This window comes from Callorhinus ursinus, unplaced genomic scaffold (assembly GCF_003265705.2).
Source record: "Callorhinus ursinus isolate GAN/ISIS: 27379988/994484 unplaced genomic scaffold, GSC_fseal_2.0 scaffold1, whole genome shotgun sequence".
NCBI classification, from domain to species: domain Eukaryota; kingdom Metazoa; phylum Chordata; class Mammalia; order Carnivora; family Otariidae; genus Callorhinus; species Callorhinus ursinus.
The window spans coordinates 35,886,831-35,896,800 of record NW_027397063.1 but is presented as its reverse complement, the minus strand read 5'-3'; the positions used below and the strand labels follow the sequence as shown (position 1 = coordinate 35,896,800).

Sequence of the window (9,970 nt, the reverse complement as noted above, 5' to 3'; positions counted from 1 at the left end):
AAAAGTAAGCAGTAAAAAAACACTATGACAAGGAGTAGGCAACCAATAAACATTTACATTATTTGATTTCTTTCTGTAATTTCTTTGTTTCCCCTAAGGAATACTCTAACACAAGCTTCTATCAAGTCACCATATTTCAATATCTCCTCTACCCTTCCTTTCTCCCTGATATACTTTTTCTTTTCTCTTTTTTAAAAAGATTTTATTTATTTATTTATTTGTCAGAGAGAGAGAAAGAGACAGAGACAGAGACAGAGAACACATCAGCAGGGGGACCTGCCGGTAGAGGGAGAAGCAGGCTCCCCACTGAGCAGGGAGCCCAATGTGTGACTCAATCCCAGGACTTGAGCTGAGACCCATGACCTGAGGTGAAGGCAGATGTTTAACTGACTGAGCCACCCAGGTATCCCCTGATATACTTTTTACACTGAGTATACTCAAATGAAAGGCATAGGGAAAATAAGAGACAGTAATTAGTATTACCCACATATTGAATATACAGAAACTAAATAATAGCTTAAAATTTTATCAGTTGTGAAATTGTAATTTATTTAGTGACATGGAAGAAGCTTCATTTCTCTTGTTATCCAAAATAGTTTCTTACATTTCTTACCATATGTGATTTCTTACGAAAGTGTATTAATTTACCCCATCTTTGTCCTAATTTAGTAGCAGTAGCTCTCGTTAAAAGGGAATTTTACCATTAGGATATCCTTCTCTCTTCTGGAAAAAAATACAGATGTTAAGTCACTAGTATTGAACATAATAGTAGCTTATTAAAACTACAGGATGGAAGGTAATGATGTTGCCAGAACTATCAGGAATATTGTTCTCTGTGATAGCTAAACTTGCAAGATGTCTTCCAAGATTCCCCTTCTGATATGGATACATTATATGATCCCTTCTCCTTGAGTGTGGTGAGAACCTGTGATGTGATGGGACATGTTTATAGAGTCTTAGAAAGAGAAGAGAAAGAATGTGGTGACAAAATTTTGATGAGGTAATGGCTGAAAATTTCCCAAACTGATAAAGACAATAAGCCATATGTTAAAGAAAACCTGGCTCCAAAGTAGAATTTTAAACAATTTATCTATATAGTAATACAATAGAGTAAAATTGCAGAAAAGCAAAGACAAAAGAAATTTTAACATGCCCCTAGAGAAAAACAACAACAACATAATGCCATCAAAGGAACAATAATAGAACTTAAATCTATTTTCTAACTATGATAAAAGCTAGAAGACAAATTATATTTTTAAAGTGTTGAAATAAAATAACTGTCAAGCTAGGAGTTTAAAGCTAGAAAAAATATTTCAGAATGAAAATGAAAGAAGACATTTACAGATACACAAAATTTGAAATAATTTACCATAGTAGAACTGAGTTAAAGAAAATACCAAATATTGCTCTTTAAACAGTGAGGGTATAGCTAGGAGATACAGGCAAAAATTAAGGCTAAATATATTGGTGAATCCAAATAAATATTGCTTCTATCAAAACAGTGATAATGATAAAGTGTTGATGAGTTTAAATACACAATTAAAATCCATAAGAACAGTGCGTAGAAATTGGGAAAGGCAAAGAGTTAAAGTGCTTGAAGTTTCTTGCTTTGTCTGGAATAAAGCACAAAAGTTGTGGTTAACTTAAACCAGAATAAGTCAAGATTCAAATTTTTATCTCTGCAATATCCATTAAAATAATGGTAAACAAGCTTATAAGTTCTATGCTGTTTACTCTGTTTGTCATATTCTAGATAGATGACCTTTCTTTACCCTGTTCTTTATTCCTGGGAGGCTGACATTACGTGGGCATTCTTGCCCTTCGACCCTTCTTGGCTTTGGCTAACAGGCACTGGCATGAGGTATGAGGTTAAGAGAATAAAGATTGGGTATATCCCCACTTCAGTCTTTATCACAGTTATTACATCCTACTAAGGCTACACACAGGGGAGAACTGTATTCAGTAACTCCAGTCTCCATCACCTCCCACAGAAAATATATGTGCCCTAAGGGACAATCAACCAGTCCTTTACTGCACTAGAAACTGACGGCAGGTACAAGAGTGAGCCCAGCTGAGAGCATCAGAGCCCAAGCCAAGTTGCTACCCCACAGAATGATTAGCTAATAAACTTTTGATCTTTAAAGCCCTCACTTTCAGGTAGGTTGGTGCGCAATGGGGAAGGGAAGGGAAGTGCGTGTGAGATCATCACGTGAGCTGGTAGACAGATCTGGCAGTTTAAACCAGACTGAACCTAAGCGGTCAGGGGCAGTGGATGTGGTCGTGAACCAACGTATAGTCATCATCAGTCACCGGCCATAACCTGAGTCGACATGACTTGCTGGCCTGGATCAATGAGTCTCTCGGAAGCTGAATCTGACAAAGGTTGAGCAGTTGTGTTCAGGGGCTGCCTACTGTCAGTTTATGGACATGCTGCTCCCTGGCTCCATTGCCTTGAAGACGAATACATCCAGAACTTCAAAATGCTACAAGCAGATTTTAAGAGAATGGGTGTTGACAAAATAATTCCTGTGGACAAATTAGTAAAAGGGAAGTTCCAGGACAATTTTGAATTCCTTCCATGGTTCAAGAAGTTTTCTGATGCAAACTGTGATGGAAAAGACTATGACCCTGTAGCTGCCAGACAAGGTCAAGGAAGGACAGTTGCTCCCTCTCTTGTTGCTCCAGCTCTGAACAAACCAAAGAAGCCTCTCGACTCTAGCAGTGCAGCTCTACAGAGATCCATTGCAACACACAGAACCACTGCAACCCCTAAGACTGGCCCGGCTGTGGTACAAAAGAAAGTTGGTGTGGGCAACGGGGATGATGAAGTGGTGAATTGATGCAGCAAGTCAGTGTATTGAAACTTACCGTTTAAGACTTGAAGAAAGAGAGATTTCGACTTTGGAAAGCTAAGGAACATTGAATTGGTTTGCCAGAAGAACGAGGGCAAAAACAACTCTGTATTGCAGAGGATGGTGGACATTCTGCATGCCAGAGCCGAAGGCTTTGTGATACTTGATGAAGGGGGCCCACAGGAGGAACAAGAAGAGTGTCGACAGCCTGGACCAGCAGAGCAACATGCGAATTCTTCACTCCAAATCATGTGCTTAAGTATAAAACCTCCCTTTTATTATTCTTAGAGGACTCACGGGTTTCTTTTCATAAGCAAAAAATGTACCTCTTCTTAAAGTGCACTTTGCAGAAGTTTTACTTCTTTTCCAATGAGTTTGACTTAGGACTTTTGTAGCAGAGCAGTATTAAATTCTAGTTGGTTCACCTAGGGAACAAAGAGGCTGACCATGGGGCTCACTGCGTGGTGGCTGGTAACACTGATTGCTGGAGAAGGTGTTTTTATGTAATACATAAATCTCTGAGGTGGAGAGCTCACTACAGAAAGGTAAAGACTGATCTGAATTTTAAGCTAATGTGAAATCTTGGCAGAGAACATTTTAATAAGTAAATGCCTTAAGAGTATTTGAATGTTTCCTTATTTCAAAATATAAAATGTAACATGACAGGGGATTTCATGTATTTGACATTGTGTCTGAGAAGGAAGGGCCAGATCTCTGGACCTTTGGAATCTGCTGTTCACGGGCCTTCCAGGGCTACTTGAATCCTCAAAGGCCTAGACCTTGGTCCAAAAGGAAAGTTCAAAAGTTGCTCTGTAGGGGCGCCTGGCTACCTCAGTTGGTAGAGCATGTGACTCTTCATCTTGGGGTTGTGAGTTTGAGCCCCATGTTGGGTGTAGAGATTACTTAAAAATAAATTAAAAAATCTTAATAATCAAGTGTATTCCATTGATTACTTGTATTAGAATCACCAGGATGATGTTCTAATGTAGATAACTAGAGTCATTTCTTTATTTTGTGAATCAGCTTCTCTGAGTTTTCAAAGTTACCATAGTGTTTCTGAACCTTTAGTGCACCTTTGAATCACCTGTATTCTTGAGAATCTAAAACTGAAGTACAGACATAGTAGGTGTATTATGTGACTTTTTGTTTATATTTTCATGAAGAATTACAGGTGGTCAAAAAAAACACATTGTATGAGGACTCTTGCTTCAAAGAGCTCTTTATTAGTTTCATTAATTAATGAATCTTTGTTAATAAACTCAGTACGGTGCCTCATTATAGAAGGTGCTTAATTGATATTTGTCATTAAATTAATGACTCATTTGATCTATTATTCTTTTTCAGGATGGGCAAAATAATATTTTTAATTCTTAACATGGAATAATTTTATAATAGATATATCAATTATATGTATGCATATATGTATTTCATAAACTTGTTGAAGAAAAACATTTTCAATGACACTTATTAAACATAGTAAGGCAGATTTTATTCAGGATCATTGCAATATATATAGGAACCTCTGTAATGAGATATTATAGTGGGGGAGAGAGATTAGGCTCAATGCCAAATACAGCATAAGCCAGTGGGTATTTATAGCTAAGGAGCAGTGTAGAGCATGGCCAGTGAAAGGAAAATTAGGAGACATCAGGGATAAGGGAGATTCTGGCTAAGCTGACCTAACAGGATTCTTGTTGAGGACAGGCCAGAGTGATCAGACATCACCTGGGAGATGTGGAGGATGAGGAACCTGTTCAGGTAGCCAAGGTAATCAGATGTGGAAAGTGAGGAGTTCTGATTAACCTGACTTTTGGCAGAGTTCTTGCTAAAACTAGATTTTACAAGGAAATGAATGGATAGATGTGCCAAAGAGAAGGTTCAGGGGCCTGACTAAAGTTTGGTCAAGCAAAGAATCTTTGTCATACTCCATATATACGGGGACATTAAATTTTATTTCTTCTGGTTGTCATGTAAAGTGAGCTAAATGATGCAGGTAAAGTGAACTAAAAGATTATATATCAGTCTTACTGAATGATTAATATTGCTAAAACTTTATGAATTTCTAACAGATTCAAAATAAGAATTGATTTTAGGAGGACAATTAAATTGTATCTATAATGATAGAAGGAATATTTATCTCTCATTATTTCTACGTCAAAGTGCACTATCCCTACTTAATAAATACTTAGTGGGTCATGTACTCCTTGTTGACAAGAATAAATAGAGATCGCTACATTAAATATAATCACTTTCTGGGGAAATTTTAAAATGTTACATTAATTTATAAATTGATATAATTGTTTTGTTTACAAATTGTTAGAATTTCAACTCATGATTAAAATAATGTGGCACAACCTTGCTTTTGTTAAGTGTGATATCCTTATTCTGCTAGAAAAAGATTCTTTTAATAATGCTTTCTTCTTGGCCTTAGATTTTTAAGCTGCTTAAGATAAAAAAAATATCATGGGGATCAACTGGTTATTTACAAAAATGTGTAATAGGTCATCTCTTGAATAAATACCACCAAAGATGTCGGTGTAATCTGAGCTAACACTGCAAATCATATTTAATATGTAATTAAAAAATCTAAATATTGAAGAAAGGAAGCGTCTGTGGAAGTTAATAATAAATTATATCAGTTTGCTCACCACCATACCTTTGAAAATTTCTGCCATTAAGAAACAAATTTGACCTTTATAGGGTTTTCATTTATTACTGTATTGCTACTTTTTTAAAATTGGTGTGATAGAATTTGGTAAATCTTATAATTTTCTTGATCATAATGTTTTGCTAGTCAAGTGCTATAAAAATGTATATTAAAAAGCTAAATATAATGAAAAAACATGTGTAAATCTTTAATTCTCCTAATTATTATATTTTATTTGGGGCATTTTTCTGTAGAAAACTCTAAGCAGACTGTGAGGGCAAAGTGATTCAAGATATGTCATTAACAATGGCCAAGATTACCTCTCATACACAATTTAGTATCTATTGCTTTGGAAGAAACAGAGTCAATAGAATAAAGGAATGATATACATAACTGAGAATTGGGTTTGAATTCATAATCTGAAATTTCCTTGACCCTTCAAACAAAAATTTAAGTCAAATTAAGATAATATTATTGGGTTCTCAATACCATCTAAATAATAAATGAGTTGTATAGTTTCCTATAATTTATCTATTTTATCTTTAAACCTATTAAAACATTTGCTTCAATACATGAACTACTTTAAGAATTTTACATATTTCAAAACTAAATCATTATGTCAAAAACTAAATCAAAAGAGTCACTACACTTTTAAAAATCTCACCTGATGCTTTTCATGACAGTTCCTAAGTACATTAGGATGAACTTGCTTTATCTTATATACAGATGAAGAAAATGCGGTTTAAAAAGTTATGTTTTCTTCAAAGACTTTTTATTTTTGAATTTTTTTAATTTAAATTTTAGGTAGTTAACATACAGTGCAATATTGGTTTCTGGAGTAGAATTCAGTGATTTATTACTTACATAATACACCCAGTGCTCATCATAACAGATGCCCTCCCTTAACATCCATTACCCATTTAGCTCATCCCCCACCTACCTTTCTCCAGCAACCCTCAGTTTGTTCCCTATGATTAAGAGTCTCCTATAGCTTGTTTCCCCTCTCTCCTTTTCTTCTTTTCCCCTTTCCCATATGTTCATCTGTTTTTTTTTTCTTATTCCACATATGAGATCATATGGTATTTTTCTTTCGCTGACTGACTTATTTCATTTAGTTTAATACACTCTAGCTCCAACCATGTCATTGCAAAGGGCAAGATTTCATTCTTTTTGATGGCTAATATTCCATTGTATATTTATACCATATCTTCTTTATCTATTCATCAGTAGATGGACGTTTGGGCTCTCTCCATAGTTTGGCTGTTGTTGATAATACTGCTATAAACATTGAGGTGCATGTATCTCTTCAAATCTCCATTTTTGTATCCTTTGGGTACATACTTAGTTGTGCAATTGCTGGATGGTAGGGTATTTCTATTTTTAACATTTTGAGGAATCTCTATCTTGTTTTCCAGAGTGGCTGTACCAGCTTGCATTCCCACCAACAGTGCAAATGGTTCCTCCTTCTCTGCATCCTTGTCAATGCCTGTTGTTTCTTGTGTTGTTAATTTTAGCCATCCTGACAGGTGTGAGGTGGTATCTCATCGTGGTTTTGATTTGTATTTCCTTAATGACGAGTGATGTTGAACATCTTTTCATGTGTCTGTTAGCCATCTGGATGTCTCTTTTGGAAAAGTGCCTATTCATGTCTTCTAAATGCTGGAGTTGAGTCTATTAGATATTGCTGGGTCATGGTATGAAATAAATAATCTAAAATTCTTGGTGATTTACAACATCAAATAGCTATTTCTCATTGAAGCTTTGTTTGCTATGACTCTGCTTTGGGGTGCAGTCCAGGTTGATGTCTGCACAATATACCTTCACATTTTACCACCCCAATGGACAGAGCTTTCTAGCACATGTTCTTCCTGTATCACAGGGCATAGGAACAAAACAGGAGGTGGAAACTTGCAATGCCTCTAAAATGTCTGCTTGGATGTGGCATACACATCCCATTAGCTAACACAAGATAATTGTGCAAAAGAAAGGAATTAATGATTGAAGTCAATGGGAGCAGGATTGTATTATCTGCCTATAGACAAAGAAGACTGAACAGTTGAGAACAATAATACAATTTGCTGTTCAAAGTTTCATGATCATATTTTCATAAACATAGTCTCATCCTCTTTTTCATATATTCATCATCAGCTCTGTATGATGTGTGGTATGTAAAAAAATGATTTGGAAATATTAGGGGTTTTGGTCTAGTTTTAAAAATAAGTATAAAGGAATTATCTAAGAAAAATTAAAAGGTAGGACCAAGCAAATTCCAAGTACAGTAAAGTGTAAATTCCCTAGGAATTCAGAGAAAGAAAAATTGGTTTGTAGATGGAAGAAGATGATACATTGAGGAATTGGGGAAAATTTTAAGAAATGAAATCAATCTTTAAGAAATGATACATTTTTATTGGCATAGAAGATATATGAGGACATTTGGATGTGAAAAAGAGCATGGACTTAGCTGATGTGACCTTTGATAGATATTGATAAAATTTTGCAGATTTACTCCTCTCATAGGGAAGGCTTCTGCTGTATAATTAGGAGATATGATTGGATAGGTAAGGTAAAATTAGTTACTGCAGAATCTTGCAATACAGAAGGAGATGATATGACTTAATTCACAGGTAATAAAAGCCTTCCTTCCCAAAAGTATAACCAATGTTATGAGATAATTTTAGAGAACATGACATGTCCTGATTTTTATATATTTTTAAGTTTTAATTTAAATTCCAGTTAGTTAATATACAGTATAATATTAGTTTCAGGTATACAATATAGTGATTCAACACTTCCATATAACACCAAGTGCTCATCATGACAAGTGCACTCCTTAATCCCCATCACTTATTTAACCCATTCCCAACCCACTTCACCCTTGGAGACCATCAGTTTGTTCTCTGTAGTTAAGACTCTTTCCTGGTTTGCCTCTTTTTCTTTTCTTTTCCTCTTCTCACTTGTTTTGTTTCTTAAATTCCATGTATGAGTGAAATCATATGGTATTTGTCTTTCTCTGACTGACTTATTTTGCTTGGCATAATATTCTCTAGCTCCATCTATATCATTGTAAATGGCAAAATTTCATTTTTATAGCTGAATAATACACACACACACAAACATACACACACACACACCCCACATCTTCTTTATCCACTCATCAGTCAATGGACACTTGGGTTGTTTCCATAATTTGGTTATTGTAGATAATACTGCTGTAAACATTGGGGTGCACATATCCCTTTGAATTAGTATTTTTCTATTCTTTGGGTAAATACCTATTAGTGTACCTGAAAAACTGTAGTGATCAAAACAGTACAGTACTGGCACAAATATAGACCCATAGATCAATAGAACAATATAAAAACCCAGAAATAAACCCACAACCATATGGTCAGTTATGCTTCATCAAAGCAAGAAAGAATATCCAGTGGGAAAAAGACAGTCTTTTCAAAAACTGGTGTTGGAAAAACAGGACAGCAACATGCAGAAGAATGAGACTGGACCACTTTCCTACACCACACACAAAAATAAATTCAAAATGGATGAAAGACCTAAATGGGAGGTAGGAAATCACCGAAATCCTAGAGGAGAACACAGGCAATAACCTCTTTGACATTCATAGTAGCATCTTCTTTCTGGATGTCTCTTGAGGCAAGGGAAATAAAAGCAAAAATAAACTATTGGGACTCCATCAAAATAAAAAGCTTCTGCACCATGAAGAAACTAATCAATAAAACTAAAAGCAACCTACAGAATGGGGGAAGATATTTGCAAGTGATATATCTGATAAAGGTTAGTATCTAAAATATATAAAGAACTTATCAAACTCAACATCCAAAAAATAAATAGTCCAATTAAAAAATAAGCAGAAGACATGAATAGACATTTTTCCAAAGAAGACATACAGATGATCAACAGACACATGAAAAGATGCTCAACATCACTCATCATCAGGGAAATGCAAATCAAAACCACAATGAGATATCACCTCCTACCTGTCAGCATGGCTAAAATCAACAACACAGGAAACAAGGTCATTGAAGGGTGTACACGAGAAACTTCTGAGATATAGGTAATTGTCTGTTTTCTATCATGTTTGGAGGTTAAGTGGGTGTATTACTTTTGTCATAATTCATGTATATGTACACTTGTTATTTGTGTACTCTTTATGTGTGTTATATTTTCATAGAAAAGTTTACTTAAGATTTTTTTCCTATTTATTCCTATATAGATATTATAAACCAAAGTATTAGAATTCAGTATTGTTTTGGGGAAACTATATTCAGTCTTTTATTGATGAAGAGTAAAACTGTAGTGAGGGAAAGATGAATGACTGTAACAATAATAGCTGCTGAACCAGAAGCTTTAACAATACTCTGAAAATGCAGAAGGTGAATTCACCTTACAATTACTCAAGCAAATTCTCATTTAATATTTTTTTGCATATGTAAATAAAAGTCATTGTGTTTATTGA

General features: G+C 35.0%; 1 pseudogene; it reads left to right on the top strand.

Moving 5' to 3' along the window:
* The first annotated feature begins 2,293 nt into the window (after positions 1-2,293).
* On the top strand, positions 2,294-3,140 carry LOC112817977 (microtubule-associated protein RP/EB family member 1 pseudogene; annotated as a pseudogene).
* The last annotated feature ends 6,830 nt before the right edge of the window (positions 3,141-9,970 follow it).